This window comes from Lepisosteus platostomus, chromosome 2 (genome assembly GCF_059453375.1).
Source record: "Lepisosteus platostomus isolate fLepPlt1 chromosome 2, fLepPlt1.hap1, whole genome shotgun sequence".
In the NCBI taxonomy this organism is placed as follows: Eukaryota; Metazoa; Chordata; class Actinopteri; order Semionotiformes; family Lepisosteidae; genus Lepisosteus; species Lepisosteus platostomus.
In genome coordinates, this window is record NC_142612.1 from 54,370,371 (window position 1) to 54,391,273 (window position 20,903).

Consider the following 20,903-nt stretch of genomic DNA (forward strand, 5'->3'; position numbering starts at 1 on the left):
CCAGGGTGAAGGACTGCTTCTCTCTCAGCCTGGCTTACTGCAGGGCTGAGAGGGGGATGGCTGACTTCCGCAGGATCTTCCTAAAAAATAACATCTTCGTGGACCTGAGGTAGGAAGGCCTGCAGGGTGAGGGTGTTCAATGGTTGCTTTCAGAATGGATGACTAGATGTTGAATTTAGAATGTATTTTATGCATATGTTTATGGGTTGTTATATGTATTTTGTTTTGTTGTCTCTCTTTCCTTAGTTTGCTTTGTTTTTTGTACTACTGTATGTTTTGTATATGGATGTTGTTTAAGGATGTGTTGTATATCTTTTTCTTGCTTTTAACCATGTAAATATTTTATTGCCTTTTTTATAAATAAAAGATAAAAAAATATCCCTGTTGAGGGACGCTGGGTTACGCCCGATTGACAAAATTGGTGGAAAACGATCACCCCCCATGCCGAAAGAGTTTTTTTTAATAAACGCTATGAGCTGATTAAGATCATTTCATTCTTCACAATAATAAGGAATACGTTTCGTTTTTGACAAATTGCGACTGGTTCTTTTAATTCCTGTAACTCATCCAATGAGAAGACGCAGGGAAAGCACCCGTTTCATTTTCGGTTTACGTGAAAGGCAGAATGAAATCTTTATAAGTTTAAATCAAAATGAGGTGAGTAAAACGCACTTGTATCTGATAAATAGTCCGTTTCTTTTACAGATGTCTTATGTTACTTGACTGTGTGTTACACGTCTTACGTTACACGACTAAGAATCCTTCGCACAGCAGAAATTATGATCGAGAATTAAGCACAAGAACAGCCTTAGCCAGAAATTATACGAAGGTGAGGTAAGGAGGGACATGATGGTTGTGAATCCCCTAGCCTGGCCTTTAAACTCCGATATTAGAGACAGAGAGAGAGGCAGCACAGAAGATGAGCTCCTAATTTCTTTGAGATTGTATTGTTTTCTGGAACTGAACAAATAGTCTAGGAATAAGGCAACATCTAACAAAAACTAAAGAAAACTGCAGAAGTTAAGAAATAATTTGCCATTGGAAAAAAAAATAAAAAAAATAAACAAAGCAAGCATCTAAAAATCTGAAGCTCAACTATAAGACACAGCTACACCTGAGGATAAAGGACCTGAGGAAAAACCCTGTTCTTTCTTCTCCGTTTTTGAAGAGGCCTCTAAAAATTGAACTGCTTTGCTAGATAAAAGTTAAAAAAGTCTTTAGAAAAAGTTACCTTAAAGTTTAAACTAAACCAAATACCACTTGGGCCCATTAAACTCAAAAGGCCAAAGTTGAAGAACCTGTTCCCAAGCAACAGGGGGCTGATTGTATTCAAAACGCCCGAGCCAGGCCGTCTGTTTGCTCTTCTCACCTGGGCCCATTGTATTTAAAAGAAGCAAGATGAGTACAGAGCAGAACACAGCCCCACTGGACCAGCCCTGCCCCCTCAGCACAGTACTCCAGTACCCTGAGGACGTGAAAACCGTTAAGACCAGGAAACAGTACAAAGACTCCTGGATGAAGGAAAACCCAGAGACCCTTATCGCCGACTACTGCCAGGCAGGAGAAAAACATATAAAAACCAACCTGCTCTTTTTTACTGAGCATCCGAATGCCTGGCACACAGCTGTGTGTAAGAATTATACAAACACCACCAGAAGGGGCATCAGCAAAGGCAGGCAAATCTCCATAGGGGGCGACAGCGAGGTAGAAGACACTGTCCTGACTGTCAACACTTACCACAATGGTACAGTGATGATACAGGGCAGTGAGGCCGCTCTGGAGCTTTTCGAGGAAAAGTTCACAGACCTTAAAACACAGGCCGACCTGGAGAAACCTCCCCCAGAAACAGGAGAGAGACCCAGCAGCCTGATGCCCGCCACACCGGAGAGTTCAGCTCCACCTGACTCGGAGTCCACAAACACAGCCTCAGCCACAGAACAGCCCAGCAACAGTGTAGCCCTCGGCAACACTGAAACACACCACCCGGACACACACAGCCCACACCAACCCCCCTGTGACCACAGCACAGTGCGCCTCCTGAGAGAGAAACTCTCTGCTCTGGAGCTGGACTTCACTGAGTTCAAGGAGCTGATGCTGGGGAGACTCACAGAGGGGCAGACAGCACAACAGCTAAGAGACGAGGTTAACAAACACAGGAACGAATGTAAAACCTCCAACAAACAGCTCAGGGTACAGATGGAAGAGCTGCTGCAGGACAACAGTTAGCTGCAGTCGGAAGTAGCAGAGCTGAGAGAGGAGCTGCAGCTCGCAGAGAGGACGAGCAAGACTCTCAAAGAACAGCTGAGGAAACTCACTACTTCCCACTGCAGCCCGGACTGCAACAGAACAGCCCTGAGACCCAGAACACACAACACACAACACACAACACCCACCACCAACCCGCAAAGACACACCCATCTTCACACAACCTGACACCCCTACAACCCCCACCACCAACTCCCACTTACCCAGTACCCCCCACCGTAGCAAACACCACACCCACTGCACCCCCCGGTACCCCAAATCCCCTCACAACTCTACTGCCCAAAAGCACATCCACCTTGCCGAACACTCAGGGTGACCCACACACACACCCGGCCCCACCCAACACTTCCACCTCACACACTGCATCCCCCCACGCAGCCCCCCGACCGGCAGCACAGCGCCCCTCCAGCAGACTGGACACCAGAGGCTGACGCATGGAAGTAGCCCTTCTCATCGACTCCAACGGGAGGTACATCGATGAGCACAGGCTCTTCCCGGGATTACAAACAGCAAAGCTCTGGTGTCCAACGACAGAGAAGTCCAGGTCGGTGCTGGGAGCCCCTCAGCACATCATCATCCACACCTGCACCAACGACCTGAGGACCCAGAGGGAGCAGGTGGCCCAGTCCATCAGGAGAGTGGCAGAGAGGGCCATACAGGAGTTCCATCGCGCCCGAATTGTCATCTCCACCCTGCTGCCGAGACAGGACGAGCAGCACCACACCATCCAGAGAATCAACGCTGAGATCTCACAGTGCTGCGCCCTGCTCCCAAACGTCTACCTGGCCCACCACTCCACCCTTGGACCACAGCATCTACACGACCATAAACACCTAAAAAAACAGACCATTGGACTCTTCACAAAAACTCTGAAAGACACCACACTGGGCAGACACCCAAACAGCACCCCAGAGAGAAACAGGAGGACTACCAGAGGAACGCCCCAGCACCCACACCCCCAACCCAGACCAGCTCAACCCACAAAGAACAGAACCAGCACCACCCTACAGCCCTCCAACCCAGACCAACGACCGAACAGGACCAGAACCAGCGCCCCACCCCAAGCCCCTCACCCAGACCAGCAGCTGAACCGGACCAGAACCACAACCCCTCCCCACCCAGCACAACAGCAGAGCCGGACCGAGCCCCTCCTGCACAGCTACGCCGCAGCCCTGGCCAGACCACCGGTCCCGAGCGGTTTGGAGCTGGGAGAAATCCGGCAGCTCCTGAACCTCATCTGCACCTGGCTTATGAGCTGAACTTCCATCACCCACAGCGACAGACAGAAACCCAGCACAATACTTGTTTCTGTTGATGATGTAAATGTCCGACACTAATTTGATACAGTTCCAGAAAACAATAACAAATTGCAAAGATAATTCAAACGATAACAATGAGATCTCTAACGATAAGTATGTGGAACATTCAGGGTCTGGGCTCGTCAGCATTTGGGCTGAAGAACACTGATCCTGAATTTATCAAGGATGTAAAGGAGACAGACATCATGATCCTACAGGAGACATGGTGTCGGGGAGACTTGGCTACCCACTGTCCCCCAGGCTACAAGGAGATCATGGTGCCCTCCGTCAAAAAACCCCAAATCACCCGGGGCAGAGACTCTGGGGGGATCATTATGTGGTACAGAGCGGAGCTCAGTCACTCCATACAATTAGTAAAGAAAGAAGAGTCACAAGTTTGGCTTAAAATCAAAAGAAATACCATCTGTACAGAAAATGAGGTCTTCCTGTGTGCTGTCTACATCCCGCCCTCAGAATCCCCCTACTACAGTGAGGGAATTCTCCCCAGTCTCCACACGGAGATCAGTCACTTCCAGGGCCAGGGAAACGTGCTGCTCTGTGGTGACCTCAATGCACGAACAGGCACACTGGCAGACTACACCAGCACACAGAGAAACACTCACATATTCGGACAATCCCCTCTGTACCACACACTGGTCACCTCACTCAGGTGCAGCCATGACACCACGGTCAACATCACCGGGCGCGAGCTGCTCCAGCTCTGTCAAGGGCTGGGCCTGTACATCGTCAACGGCAGGACTAGCTAGGCAGGTTCACCTACAGCTCAGCTCTGGGCAGCAGTGTGGTGGACTACGCCATCACCGACCTGGACCCCTCCTGTATCAGTGCCTTCACTGTCAGGCCACAAACTCCCCTCTCCGACCACAGCCAGATCACACTCTACATGAAGAGAGCACACCAGCACAGAGACACACTGACACAGCCCAGCCAGCTGTATGACCTCAACCAGGCATACAGTTGGGACACAGACAGCCTAGACAGATACCAAACTGCACTGGGCCATGACGAAATTCAGACACTGATGGACACATTCCTAAACACTCTGTATCAAACCAACAAATTAGGCATAAACTTGGCCACACAAAAACTAAATCACCTATTCCACAAACTAGCATCAAAATCTAAGCTAAAAACAACTAAATCAAAAAACTACCAAAAAACAAAAGCAAAAGAAAAGTGGTTTGATACGGAGTGCAAAAACATCAGAAATGCACTACGAAAAGTCTAAAATGAAAAACACAGACAACCACACAACACAGATCTGCGACTCAGGTACTGTGACATGGTAAAACTTTACAAACACACGCTGAAAAAGAAAAGAAACACATACATAAACAAACAACTTGCAGAAATTGAGGAGTCACTAAATCAGAACTGTTTCTGGGAGAAGTGGAACAACTTAAACAAATCAAAACCAGGAGAATTGGCCATCCAAAATGGAACATTTTGGCAAACATACTTTGAAAATCTCTATGAAAAGCTCCCAAATACAAATCAATCAGACCAGAACACCATTTATGAAAAACTCAAAATTTTGGAATCGGCTATCAAAGACAACCAAAACCCCTTAGACTCCCCAATCACTGAGCAGGAGCTACTGGACAAACTCCAGGCCCTCAGACCACGCAAAGCCTGTGGCCATGATGGAATCATAAATGAGATGCTGAGACACAGCAGCCCAAAGTTGCAACAAGCCCTGCTCAAACTCTTCAATCTCATCATGACAGCTGGATGTTTCCCCGAGGCCTGGAACCAAGGACTGATCACGCCCATCTATAAGAGTGGAGATAAACTCGATCCCAACAACTACCGGGGCATCTGTGTGAACAGTAACCTGGGGAAGGTATTCTGCAGTATCCTAAATACACGAATACTGGCCTTCCTTATCGAACACAATGTCCTGAGTAAAATCAGATTGGCTTCTTATTAGATCACCGCACATCTGATCACATTTACACCCTACACACACTGATAGACAAACACGTCCACCAAAAACACAAAGGAAAATTTTTTGCCTGCTTTGTCGATTTCAAAAAAGCATTTGACATGATTTGGCATGAGAGATTGTTTTACAAACTACTCCAAAGTGGCATAGGGGGCAAAGTGTACGACATAATTAAATCAATGTATTCAGAGAGCAAATGTGCAGTGAAAATTGGAAACAAAAGGACTAAATTCTTCACCCAAGGCCGCGGGGTGAGACAGGGCTGCAGCCTGAGCCCAACACTGTTCAATATCTATATCAATGAATTAGCAGGAATGTTGGAGCAGTCTGCAGCTCCTGGTCTCACACTACACGACACAGAAATCAAGTTCCTGCTCTACGCAGATGACCTGGTCCTGCTGTCGCCCACAGAACAGGGGCTGCAGCAGAACCTGGCACTGCTGGAGCAGTACTGTCAGACCTGGGCACTGACAGTCAATCTGGACAAGATCAGAGTTATGGTTTTCCAGAAGAAAGCCAGACCTCAGGGAAACAGGTACAAATTCACACTGAACAACAACACATTGGAGCACACATCCAGCTACACATATCTCGGTCTCACCATCAGCTCTTCCGGGAGTTTTGACCTGGCAGTGAAGGCACTGAGGGAGAAGGCACTCAGGGCTTTCTACGCAATAAGAAGGAGGCTCTTCAACATCAACCCACCAACAAGAATCTGGCTCCAAATATTTGAAAGTGTAATCCAACCCATTGCCCTATACGGCAGTGAAGTGTGGGGTCCCCTCACAGACCAGGATTACACCCAATGGGACAAACACCCCACAGAAACTCTGCACATGGAGATCTGTAGAAACATCCTCCGTGTGCAGAGAAAAACTCCTAACAACGGGTGCAGGGCCGAATTAGGCCAGTACCCACTATTGATAAACATACAGAAAAGAATATTAAAGTATTGGCTACACCTAAAAAACAGCGACCAAAATTCCTACCACCACAAAGCCCTGCTGAGCCAAGAGCTGAGCCCAAAACAGAGCCCCCTGAGCCAGCTGGTCCTGAGGCTCACCGACCTGAGCCACACCAACCCTAACCAGCCTCAGGACAGCACTGCTAGAGCACCACAACCCAGACTCAACCACATCACAGCACAGATCAAACAGCAATATCTCACACACTGGGACACACACACACAAACACAACATAAACTAGAAATCTACAGAACCCTAAACAGACAATACACACTAGCTGAATATTTGACCAAAATAAAAAATAACAAACAGAAACAGACCCTGACGAAGTACAGGCTCAGTGACCACAGCCTGGCCATAGAAACTGGGCGACACAGGCAGACCTGGCTGCCCAGAGAGGACAGGCTGTGCTCCCACTGCCAGCGGGGAGAAATAGAGACAGAGGTGCACTTCCTACTGCACTGTGACAGATACTCTGGGATTAGAGAAACATTCTTCCCGAAATTCAGAAATCTAATCCCAGAGTTCCCACACCTGCCAAAACCACACCAGGTCCCAATACTACAGGGAGAGGGAGGAGGGAACTCAGTTGATCTGGCAGCCCAGCATGTGATCTCCTGTCACAGCCTGAGGAACAGTGAGTCTGTCTCCCAATAATGCTCGAGCCGCCTACAGTATATGTCAATATTTTATAATATGTCTTTGTTGTAAATGTCTGTAGATTTTATTTTACTTCTATTTTTTGTTTTGTTCCATGTTAATTTTATTATTTTTATTTGCTTTGGCAACACTGATTGTACCCATCGGTCATGCTAATAAAGCACCTTGAATTGAATTGAATTGAATATTAGCGGGCATCGCGATAGAAAAAAATCATGAGTATACAGTACCTACAATATAGACTTCCTGTATACTGTAGATCGTCGTATAGTCCATTTCAATGTCAATTATTAAAGATCACTGTGTGATCTCAAATGTGATCTCAAATGTAAATACATTTGAGGGATAATATGTATTGTTTTTTTTTATTATAAATCACAGCATTGAGTTTTATCTGAAGCATTCCGTATAAAACGAGTAAATGCTATTGACCAAAGTGCTGTGCATGACTATGGGACTGTGTAATGATAAAAATAAAATCTTGCACTTATTCAGCGCCTGCGATCCAGTTACTACAGAACAGTTACTACAACACAAGTATTGTCATATGATGTACCTTATGGCGTCAGAAAGAGGAACTGAAAAGCTGAAACACCATATTACTCCATGCAGTAACCATCCAGTTAATGCTTGGGCCTCGAGGACGACGTATCGTAGATTAACACAACAAACATTAAATTATTTTTACCCCTTTTCAAAACGTTAACCGACCTATAAGTAGGCTACCTGCCTTAGATTTGGCTACCCGCTTCGTTTTACAATTTAAATGATCAAATCTCTCGTAGCAAAGCAATTTAAGATTTTACATTTAGACATGAGAACAAATAAACGTATTGTACCGAATTCGGGTTTCGGTACGGAATGGAGCAGACATGGGACTCGGGGAATAGGGTTGAACACATTTATTAACTTGAACGTGAACCGGGAAAGGTACACACACCCAAGGACAGGGGTTACAGCGGTGCACCTTCACTAACACACACACGAAGGGAAGAGGCAGTCTCCCAGCTTCCGCCCTACTAGTCCCGCCCCCAGGCGCTGTTCTCAGCCCGCCATGCGTGCACATGTCTAAAGCGCTCCGCGGAGCGCTACAGTATTTTAGGAATGATGTCTATTACCTTAAATAAAAAACAAATTACCTTGATACCTGTGTGTCAGTAAAATATTTTAGCCTGCTTTGTAGAATTAAATTATCTGAAAAAAAAGGTGCAGTTAAATATTAAAGCCGTTTTAGTGATTAAAGAATTGATTCCTAAACAAATATATCCATCCATTATCAGATGATTCCTGATAAGGAAAGGAGCAACGTGGGAGTCTGAAAGCACAGTGTACAAAGTGAGACACTAGTTCATCACAGAGCGCACATAAAGTACTGTAACACATACAGCCTCCATTGGTTGTTCGAGGCGGCTTACCAGCGCGGTGACGTCACCACCCTTCTCTGTGAATAGCAGGGACCGCAGCTGCCGGGCTGACGGGAGGTTTCCCTTCGGCTCAAGTGGCTGGGTCCCTGTTGAGTGACGCCGGTGGCCCGGGTTTGAGTCCCCAGCGGTGGTGGGGGGCGACCTAAGGCGGTAGCGGCGAGGGCGCATACCCCCATGAATCTGGGAGCATTACAGTACACACAAAGGATAATTCGGAGATTCCGGTCGACCCAGAGCATTTATTCTAAAGAACACCGGGAACGGTTGTTATCGTAAACCGACTCCAGGTGTTTTAAGTCTCCAGGTGATTCGTTTCTGCGGCAGTTGGAGAAGGGAGACAAGTTGGCGATGACGTCATACACAGCTGGCGGCACAGCAGCAGCCGGCGCAAGCATGTATAAGATTCAGACTCCACACAAATTCGAAATTAAACCTGTGACCTGAGTGCAGTGTGGCAGCCGCACAAACCGCTATACCAGCATGCAGCACAGAACACATTCAGTAACTTTTGAGTTGTATACGTCGGGATGCAAGAACCACGGCAAAGTCAGTGTCAAGTCAATAAGTTTATTGCAAAATATCTCCCAGAAAACTGAACAGAGAGACACCAGCGTTCTCTCTTTCCCTCAGCTCTAGAATTCAGACATATCAAGAGTAGAAAAAGTATAGGAATGACAGGTGAGGTCTGACAAACAGAAAGGGTGGATTAATCCTATTGTCAGCAGATTATAAAAACACTTTTAAAGCCTATTTTCAATTTGTAAGAGCAATGTTCTTTCTGACTTGTGAATTTATGTGCACTAGAAGTGTTAGCATTTTGCAGGAGCATAATAATAAAATATTTAGGCATTCAGAGACCTCTGTCAGAGGTCTAATTGGTTGAGCTGTTGAGAGAAAATAATTTTGAACTTTAAACAAGATGAAGAAGGTAGATGTTATACATATAAGAGAATAGGGCTGGGCGATATGGCCAAAAACATTATCACGATAAACATTTTCATATCAGTCGATATCGATAGTTATCACGATAAATGTCAAATTATTATTTATTTCAAGTTTAAAGGCAGATTTTTTTCTCCTGAGTGAAAGTCGAAGAAACCAGACAGTTAATTGGTAAATTAAACAACTCTTTATTTTAAGAACACAACAAACACTTGCCAAACAGCAGAAACATTAAACAAATCTGAGGTAGAGAGTATTCAGTATATTGTTTATGTCAAAATATGCATGAGTAAAATTTACAAAATAAATATCTTAATAGAAAAATTAAATACTGCAGTGTGATAAAACACACATAGAAGATGGCTCAGACAGACTGCAAAGTTTAAAGTGCTCTGTTTTATGTCTGATTGTAAAAAGCCAAAATATCTCCAAATTACCGAAGTTGAATGACCTTTTCTGTCGACAATGTCATCATCCTTCGAGCTGGTCGTTGGCAGCACTACATTTGCTTCAGTGTCGCTCATTTCTCCACTCTAACTACAGTCCTGTCAGCCACCACCGTGTGGGTCAAGAATCCCACCGGATAGCAATAGGTAGGACACAGTCAGTAACATCGCTGATTGTGATTTTCATTTTGTGATTGACTGTAACGGGAACCGGTCCAGGCTCCCGTGAAGCATAGTTCAGGACCCTATGCAGACAGTATAATCCAGAAGAAAGTGGAGAAGGACATCAGGGGAGGAGACAAAGAGGATCAGGCGGGGTTGACAGACAGGGGGTCGTGATGATGGTGATCTGGTGCTCGGGGGGCGTTGCGATGGCAAACAAGTTGAGGCTGTCCAAAAGGGGCAATCTGGGGCGCAGTCCAGAGTAAAAAACCAGGGGATCTATCCAAGACAAGACAAACAGTTAAAATCGGTAACGGGATCCGGAACAGGGACAGGGAACCGGGGAGATAAAACAGGATAACGAGGCCAGACTCTCCGAGCCCCAGAGTCGGAAGGTCAGGACGCCATGATGAAGCATATGCCATTGGGTCTCTCCTGGACTCACTGGTAGGTAGGCTTCCGGGCATCCATCTTCCAAGGCTGAGCCAGGAATAGTGGGAGCGCCAGGCTTAAATAGTGTTAGACTAAACAGGGGGCAGGTGCACAAAATCAACCAAAATACGAAATGGTCAGAGCACCCTTTAAGAGGAGGGATGCCGATCGGGACATAGATGTTTGATGATGTCTAGTGCCTCCCCCAGCCTCAGAGAGCCCTGTACTCAGTTCTGTTGATCGAGTACAGAGAGATCCAAAATCTACAGCAAAAAGAAAGGACAGGGCAGTCTGAAGGTAAGGACACTGTCAAGAGAGAATGACCATGCTTTCAGCCAATAAAAAATACCAGGCAGCCAAATCCATCTCTGCATCAATCTAGCAAGGAGCTGTCATTCATTCGAAGAAACACCAAATGGGGGATATTCTCATGAAGAGATAGTTGAGGAGACCAGCCCTCCTGTACAGCCAGATCTAAACTCTTCTACAATATGTGAAGCAGGTATCCAGGCCCACTGTCCACAAAGTTCTGTGGACAAAGCTGAAGTGGATCAATAATAGTGAGAGACTTTAGAGGCCAACTTCAAATCACTCCAACCAGCAAGTCAAGAGATGTCTTCATCTGCCTGATGTATGAGTAGAGAGCACGGAGCCCAGTGCTTTTGTTTCATTCGGTCTGTCAGAGGTCTGTGAACTTTTTGATTTTTTAAAACTTATTTTGTACATTTAAATAACAAATGGTATTCTGCAATTGTTGACAGAAAGTGGACAATAGTCTCTTAGACAAATCTGTTTCTTTCTTTGCTCTTAACTAAAATCTGATTCTGTTCTGTTTCTTCACAGTGAGAATGCATCTTCATTGGCAGATTGGAGTTTTTCTGGTCTACAAAACTCTCTGCATGTGCGCAGGTTAGTCCTACACTGAGATCACATTGAGAAACTAAAATTCTAGGCTGCTAATAGGATCAAAACGTTTTGAAATAGAACTGATTGAAATTGCAATTGGAATATTCCTCTTTGTTGTCGTAAAAGAATCCAAACAGGATTTGAATGGTGGGATCTTCCATGGGTTAATTACCACTATTTGCATATATCAGGTCGGAAACACTCTGTAATAAGACATTGTCACAGTGGAGTAAGGAACACCTGGAATTAAATAAGAACAAAAACCTAGTGCTCTTCTCTGTACAAATTAGACTGAATTGGGTCAATGAAAAAGACTAGAGTTCTTCACTCGTCTCTGTGGAGCTGCCATTAATGCAGAACTAAATTTATTAAAAGGGTGTACAAATTGTCACTGCTTTACAAAATCTGTACAGCAAAAATCTCTAAAGCTCCATATCTGCTGAGACTGGGGCCACACAAAGTACCACAGGCCCAGTTAACTTTCCTCATAAGCCAGTCGATCGAGATGATTTTCTCTGTTGAAATGGTCAATTTAAGTGAATTAGTCATTACATTAAACTTTCTCATACAAAAAATGTAGTCTGTTACATTAGTTGTAAATCATTAGTTTTAGTGTGAAGTGTATTAGTTCAAAACATTAAGCTACAGACAATTGAACTAGGAAGAGAAATTTGCAATTGAACAAAACTAAGATAAAGAAAACTTGGTCTTCTTAAAGTCTTAGCAAATAAAAAAACGTGGTAAAAATGAGAACGCTCAATTTAAGTCAATAATGGAGGGTGAGAAATTGGTGTTACTGTATGGTTTCATTAAAATTCCTGAAGCAGTCATTTTCTTTGTCACTGCTCATGTGTGTTTACTCCTTAACTGTTTGTTATCCCTGAACAGGTAAGGACTGTATTGTTGCAATCATTGGAGAATCCACTGTGCTTCCCTGTGTCTATAGAAAAGGAAGTGAACTGGACCTAGGCAGTATTGCCATTTAGTGGAGATCAGACAGTGTCATAGTGCACAGCTCTGTCTATGGAAAAGACGCTCTGGACAAACAAGGCGAAACCTATATCAACAGAACGCAACTCTTCCTAGCAGCACTAAAGATGGGCAATTTCTCACTGAGACTCTCTGACATTAGTATGGATGATGCACGGATATATCAGTGTATTTTTCATCAGAATGGACTTGAATCAAGTGTACATTTGGATCAGGTTTGCCTCACACCTGCAGGTGAGAAAACTTCACATTAACATAAAATCTAAAATGTCACGAAAAGTGAAGATATGTGTTGAAAATTTTGCTTTGTTAAGCCAGCTGTGAGAGGGCGATCCATTGCTCTCTGCTCAGAGCATAGTACATAGCAGTGTGATCAGGTCAGGGTTATTAAAGTTTTTTGTGAGGACTGAGATTAAAGATTCATGACAATCGTTCATACAACTTGAAGAAGAGAAAAATATCTCTCAATCTGATTGTTCTTTGTCACCATCAGTATGAACGATAGCACATTTGACTTTTTGATAATAATATCCTACTTTATATAGGCTGTGGCAATCATTCCCTTTTTTACTTTTCACCGATTTTATGTGCTTTTGAGATATACAGCAACATTAACTGGATTGTCTGGCTTGAATACTTCGTGAATAAATGTCTCAACTGAAGGTTAAATATTTTAAATATGTGTTTTGAAATCTACCTACTGTATTATTGTACTGACAAATTAAGCATCTTTAGACGGATGGATACAACAACCCAGTTTGCTCCTGAATCCCAGCCATGGTACCATGAGAAATTCTTGATTGATTATTTTCTGAAACTTTGGTTCATTCACATTGCACCCAGTTGTGCTTTGGTTTGTTATAATATTGGCTTCCCACCAGCAGAGGGCACCTCAGTCAACAGGAGAAGGCATAAACCATCTGGAATTAGATTACCAATCAGACCACTCGTTTACCACCACACCTCCACTCCCTAGTAATAATAATAATAATAATAATAATAATAATAATAATAATAATAATAATAATAAAAAATAAACTTTATTTTATATAGTGCCTTTAAAGGTGTCTTCTCAATGCGCTTTACAGGATAACAACAACAATAAATAAGAAGAATACACAAGATAAAACACAATTACAATATACAGAGGAGACCGTGGATGGTGGTACTAAGAAAAGCAGAGAGGTGAAGATTGGAACCAGTTAAGTAAAGGCTTTTCTGAAGAAGATGGTTTTGAGTCTGGATTTGAAGGAGTTTAGAGAAGATGACTCTCTGATATCCTTGGGGAGAGCTTGGGGCATAACAGGAGAAGGGCCTGTCACCCATACAAGGTAGACGGGCTTGGGGGACAGTAAGGAGAGCAGAATTAGAAGAGCGATGGTTGCGAGGTGGGGAGTAGGGCGATAATAGTTCAGACAGGTACTGAGGTGCCAAGCCATGCAGAGCCTTATAGGTGAGCATGAGGATTTTAAAGTCTACACGGAATTTGACCGGAAGCCAGTGCAAGGACTCAAGGATAGGAGTAATGTGAACACTTGCATTAGACCTGGTCAGGATTCTGGCTGCTGAATTTTGGACATATTGCAGTTTGTTCAGAGTAGATTTAGATACCCCAGTGAGAAGAGCATTACAGTAGTCAATTAGGGAGAACACAAATGTGTTGATCAGCTTTTCAGCCACAGTTAGTGATAGCATAGGGCGTAGTCTAGCGATATTTCTGAGGTGCACATGTGGGTCAAATGTTAAGCCAGAATCGAATATAACCCCAAGGTTTTTCAATTTTGATTAAAGCTGAAGTACAGAACCATCTACAGATAGGGTCACAGGACTGGCTTTATGAAGTTGATGGGGTGTGCCAATAAGCATGACTTTGGTCTTGTCGCAGTTAAGATGAAGGAAATTTGAGTCATCCAAATTTTTATGTCAGAGATGCAATTAGATAGAATAGAGACAGGCAAATCAGTGTCAGGTTTGGTATGGATGTATATTTGAGTATCGTCAGCGTAAAAATGAAAGCTGAGGCCATGTGATCTTAAAAACTGGCCAAGTGGAAACATGTAAATGCTGAAGAGCAAGGGGCCCAGTATTGAGCCCCGAGGAACACCAGACTTAACAAGACCAATTTCAGACCTGTACCCATTGAGAGAGACAAAGTGACAGCGATCAGTGAGGTAAGATTTGAACCATTTGAGAGCAGTGTCAGAAACGAGAAAGTAAGATGTTATGGTCAACAGTGTCAAGAGCAGCACTGAGATCAAGAAGGATGAGTATAGAAAGAGGACCAGAATCAGAAGCTATAAGAAGATCGTTAGTGACTTTGACCAGGGCAGTTTCTGTGAAGTTGACGGAATCCAGATTGGAGAGGTTTGAAAAGGTTGTTTGTCATAAGGTGGTTATGTAACTGAATTGTGACAGCACTTTCTAGAATTTTAGCAAGAAAGGGTAAGTTGGAGATGGGGCGAAGATGAGGCTTTTTTGGCACGGGGGTAATGGCAGCAGTTTTGAGGACCGTTGGTAAAATGCCAGTGCTCATGGATTCATGTATAATATTGAGGACAATGGGACAGAGAGAAGAGAAACAGGACTGAAATAAAGTGGTGGGAATGGCATCTAAAATAGATGTGGTGGGTTTCATGTGTGTAACTAGTTTATTAAGGGATGCTGAGTCAAGAAGAGAGAAGCTGGAGAGAAGGGAACCAGAGAAGTTGGATGAGGAGGGAGGAAGTATGGAAATGATATGCGTAGTGGAGAGAATGTGATGCCGGATCTTGTCAACCTTAGAACTAAAGAAAAGAATGTGTTGCAAAGTTGTGATGAGGCAGGTAATGTGGTGGGGCAGAATGGCTTGAGCAGTCTGTTGATGGTGGAGAAAAGATGTCTGGGATTGTTTTGGTGATTTTCAATGATGTGAGAGAAGTAGGTGGATCTAGCAGACTCTATAGTAACCTTATATTTAGATAAGTAATCTCTCCAAGCCTGATAATGTACGTTTAGGCCAGAAAGACACCACCTACGCTCAAGTTTGCGAGAGGCTGCCTTCATGGATCGCAGATGGTCATTGTACCAGGGGGCAGGGTACAGTATACTTTTGTATACTTTATACTTTACTATATATACTTTAGTATACAGTAGTTACCTTGCTCAGTATTGGGTACTACCTGGTGAACAACACTTCCTGCTTTGCGCTAGTATATTTCTGTGCGTCCGTCTCTCTCTCCCTCTCCTGGACAAAGGCTTCCCTTCTGACTACTATTTCTGGATTTAATCTCTGCCTCTCAGTTTTCTTTTAAATTCCTGGTGGCCATTCTGCTGAATCATATCTACATTCATATCTGGATCCCTGTGCCTCAAGAGAATCAAAACAGAATTTATTCCTGGGAGTTCTCCTTCAGTCAAGCCTGAGTGCTGGGGGTTCTTGAATAGTAGGTGAATTTGAATGAACAGCAGCTCATGGCTGATCTCGTCTTTGGTAGAAATCTCTCTTAGCTCAGATATGCCTTTTGTGTTTGTTCTGGGGAGAAGAGAGCTGTGAGACCTGATCTTCTGTGTGCCCTGAGGTGCAATTTTCTTGCTAAGACTAGGAACAGGCTCTCTTCCTGTCTGGATTCCATTCAGCACTTCTTTATTCCTGCTTCCCTGCCACAGAGTCAATAACACAAAAATTAGAACAAGGTGGTACTGTACTTGCCTTCTCCCATTTGTCATCCTGGAGCCTTCACACCATGGTGCAGTACATGTCATGAGTGAGTACATGTCACTAGATTGAAAAGGTGGATTTGGTTGGCTGGTACTACTGGCTGGCTAAAAGCATGGTCGCTCTTTGCTGATAGCTTCTTCACCCCGAGAGTGCCCTTTACTTTCTTGTTGCTGTAAATTATGTATTTCTCCATACTTGATCGGCAGGACTGGAGACAGTAGACATCATCAAAAGTCAATCACAACAAGAAATTCACAATCAGCAATGTTGCTGACTGTGTCTTACCTATTGCTATCTGGTGGGATTCTTGGGGTTCTTGGGGTTCTTCTTTTGGGGGTTACCATCTTAGAAAGAAAAATAGGTGGAGGATGGGTCACGAATAGGGGCATTGGCATTAGAGAAAATGTTATTTCTTAAAAAATTAAAAGTAAGAAATAAAAATACACATTCCAACATATGCATAGCATTTACCTTCATCATCTTATTTAAAGTGTTGGTTTTCTCTTAACAGCTCATTACACAGAGCCAGTGGTGCAGAGAGATGGGGTCACAGAAGGAAGTGAAGCCCAGTTCAACTGCTCCTCTGGACATGGTTTCCTTAACCCACAGTCCACTGGCTCATTAACGGGGAGCGCCCCCCTGTGGACACAGTGAGATCAACTGTCACACAGGAGCCTGACACTAAACTGTTCTCTGTCAGAAGCCTCCTCACTGTCAGCGTCACTCAGGAGATCACTGTATCCTGTACCATAGAAAACCACAGGCTCAAAGAGAACAAGACTTCAGCAGTCATCTACTGTAAGTTTTGTATTATTGTAAAGTAACTGTATTTAAGATTATATACCTACATAGCTCAACTTGTGAGACTTTCTGCTCAGAGAACAGCCTGTTGATCAATAATTCACTGGTTACCCCAGCTTCCTTTATTTCACTAGTCTAGGTTACTTTAGGATAATTAGCTATCTGTACAAATTCAAAATCCTATTATTCTGTGGATGGAAGATCCAGACTTTTGTTTTATGGGACCTTCACACAAACAATTCTCCAAAATCTGATATTTTGAAGATCCAGGATGATGATGATAATAATAATAATAATAATAATAATAATAATAATAATAATAAGAAGAAGAAGAAGAAGAAGAAGAAGAAGAAGAAGAAGAAGAAGAACTCCTTACACTTATATAGCACTTTTGTAGACTCAAAGCGCTTTACAGATAATGGGGACTCCCCTCCACCACCTACAATGTGCAGCCTCACCTGGATGATGCAACAGCAGCCATAGTGCCAGCATCCATATCACCCTGCAACTCACAACTGGCAACCCTCTGAAGCGAAGCAGGTGTGAGCCTGGCCAGTACCTCGATGGGAGACCTCCTGGGAAAACTAAGGTTGCTGCTGGCAGAGGTGTTAGTGGGGGCAGCAGGGGGTGCTCACCCTGCGGTCCATGTGGGTCCTAATGACCCAGCATGGTGATGGGGACACTGTACTGTAAACAGGCACCGTCCTTCGGATGCGACGTAAAACCGAGGTCCTGACTCTCTGTGGTCATTACAAATCCCAGGGCGTTTCTCGTAAAGAGTAGGGGTGTAACCCTGGCGTCCTGGCCAAATTTCCCATTGGCCCTTACCAATCATGACTTCCTAATAATCCCCATCTATGAATTGGCTTTGTTACTCTGCTCTCCTCCCCACTGATAGCTGATGTGTGGTGAGCGTTCTGGTGCACTATAATAATAATAGTATTATTATTATAGTGCACCAGAACGCTCACCACACATCAGCTATCAGTGGGGAGGAGAGCAGAGTAACAAAGCCAATTCATAGATGGGGATTATTAGGAGGCTATGATTGTTAAAGACCAAGGGGAAATTTGGCCAGGACACTTGGTTAACATGCCTACTCTTTTTGAGAGTCAGGACCTTGGTTTTACATCTCATCTGAAGGATGGCACCTTTTTACAGTATTGTGTCCCTGTCACTGTACTGGAGCATTAGAACCCACCCAGGCTCCAGGGTGAGCACCCCCTGCTGGCCCCTCTAGTACCTCTTCCAGCAGCAACCTTAGTTTTTCACAGAGGTCTCCCATCCAGGTACTGACCAGGCCCACACCTGCTGAGGTTCCGTGGGTTGCTAGTTGTGAGTTGCAGGGTGATATGGCTGCTGGCAAAGGATATATTCCTCTCTGTTTTTTTTAAAGATGTTCAACACAAACACAAAAGTCTCAAAGTAAACAGACTTCTTAATCATGAAGTAAAGAACTTCGTAACAATTCTGACCTAACAAGTCTGACTGTCAAGTCATCGTAATAGTATTCTGTTCAATTTTTATAGGGTAGGCAAAAACATACGTACATCACTTATTTCTGCAGTTTCACATCAAGAAGAACATAGGTTGGAAAGCTGTGTCATTTCTACTTTAGATTTTTTTTTCCAAAAAGAGGAGTGTGACGATATTCTTCTCTTGTTAAAGTCAATGCTACTTTGCACAGGACAATATTATTGTGTATGTAATGCAAGATTAATACAGTAGGCAATATTGTGCAATAATATCTCATCTAAACACAATCATTTTCTGTTAAAATGCAGTACTACTTTGCATATTCTCCTTGTTGCTCATAAACTTCCGTACTTGTATCCAATCTGCCAACTTATAAAGATACAAATAATTGAATTTATTATTATATTTATGTTCAGAGTCAAATACACACTTTGGTGTACTTTCTTCAACTCATTTTATTTACTCGCAGCCAATGAAACATTACAAGCAGGTGTTTCTTCAAACACCACCTGCAAAAAACTCCAGGATGTGATTTTGACTCGGATATTTCAATTTCATTTCAGACAGCATTCAGAAAGATACAAACTCTGGCACCAACACTGCACAGATGGTCGGAGGAATAGTTGGAGGTTTTCTGTTAGCTGTTCTGATAGCTGTAGCTATGTGGAAGAGGAGGGAGTTATTCAGACGATGTGGTATAGCCCAGTGAAGGTAAGTGAAGTGACCTAATGAAATATTTGTGTCTAAGCTTCCCTGTTTGTTAATATGTGTGTGATGTGTGTCTCAGTGTCTGTGCTGACTGCACATTGTGGGTGTGTTTCAATGGGATCCTGATGAGATTGATGAATGTCCTGAAAAATCTCTGAGCACCTGAGAACTGAAGCGCTCATGCCTCCTGAGCACAGGTAACACAGCCCTGTGATGAAATTTAAATGATCTCACTCCGCACTCCACACATGTTGTCAGAATCTCCCTGCCCTGTTCGCTGTCCTGTGATGCTTGCCAGTCACATGGGAGCAGAGGCCTGGTGTTTCTGGCAGTGGAGCAGCACAGTGTCAGCTCAGCCCCTAAGTGTCAGTACGCTGTCACAGTGAAGGTCCCCAGGCTTCAGAAAGAGCCAGGTTGATCACAGCCTGAAACTCCACTGCAGGAGAGCCTTGGGGCTGGAGGATTAGAGCGATCAATTTCCTTAAATAAAGAAGGGCTGTGATCTTAGGTTTCACCTCCCATACGTTTGTTTCCAACACACAGCTGTGTGCCTTGCCCATCATACTGGTTCATATCTTTCCGGCGTTCAGCTGTTGTTGAGACAGACAGGAGCCCTGGTCCCTTTGCTTTGATGTTAGGCACAGGAACCCAAACCCTGCCTACAGAACAGTGACAGGCACTGTGCTGATCACACCTCAGTTATTTAATTAATCTCCCAGCTCCAGGCTAACAGAGATCTATGTGTCAGTGTGCTCTGGGTGAGTAATTATTTTAGAGAAAGCTGATTTTCTCTCTGTTTTCTCTACAGAAGAACTAAGAAGGTCAGGAACACCTAAGAACACCTAAGAAGAGGTCCAGGCTGAAGAAATAAAATGGGTTAAACACACTAATTCTGTTTTTCAGAGACAGTACTAGCGTTACTTTTTCAACTGATGAAAAGTACAGAAATTTGGAAAAGGTCTTATTAGAATTTTCAGGTACATAACAAAGCAAACATGCATTGTATATGAACAAGTAATAGGTTTATTCCATGCTGAAAAAAGAAGAAAGAAAAAACAACGTTTCGGCCGTGAAGCCTTCTTCGGGTGTGGGACTCACACCTCTTTCACGTTTTGAAACTTCATTGATTTTTACTTTTTTTCTTGTTGACTTGAACTGTTGACAATTGTTTACCCACACAGTTGTAGGAGTGTGGAACAAGCTGCCCAGCCATGTGGTTGATGGTGATGAGATCCGTAGTAGTTAGCTAACTACTAACAACGAAACAGGCCAGATGACCTCTCGTTTGTAATCTTTCTTCTGTTCTTTTGTCAATTACTATAGCTTTTAGGCTGAATCAAAAAAATTTTGGATTTATTTATTCAATACATGTTTGGTTTTCCCAGCACTATCAATTGTTACAGCGCATTAGCGAACTGGATCACATACTCAGCAGCAGGGGCAGATACACCCAACCCTACAGCTCCGTGATCCAAAAAGTCCTACACGTACTCCTTTACTTTTCAATTTGCCGAAGACTTGAACATATTCAAGTTCAATACCATAGTGCTCTCAAAGCTTGTCATCAAGCTCCAGGACCTGGGACTGAACACCTCCCTCTGTAACTGGATCCTGGACTTCTTGACAGAACGTCCGCAGGTGGTGAGGGTGGGCACCAACATACTGTATCCTCTACCCTGACTCTAAACACTGGAGCCCCCCAAGGCTGTGTGCTTAGCCCTGTCCTCTACTCCTTATTTACTCATGATTGTGTCGCCAGGCATAA

General features: G+C 43.8%; 1 long non-coding RNA gene across 1 annotated transcript; it reads left to right on the plus strand.

Annotated features, from left to right (window-relative positions):
• Window positions 1-432: 432 nt before the first annotated feature.
• LOC148676536 (uncharacterized) lies at window positions 433-20,503 on the plus strand. The gene is made up of 6 exons (XR_015927542.1): window positions 433-657; window positions 11,404-11,469; window positions 12,355-12,690; window positions 16,665-16,951; window positions 18,994-19,141; window positions 19,947-20,503. It is a non-coding gene; the product is annotated as an uncharacterized LOC148676536 (long non-coding RNA).
• The last annotated feature ends 400 nt before the right edge of the window (window positions 20,504-20,903 follow it).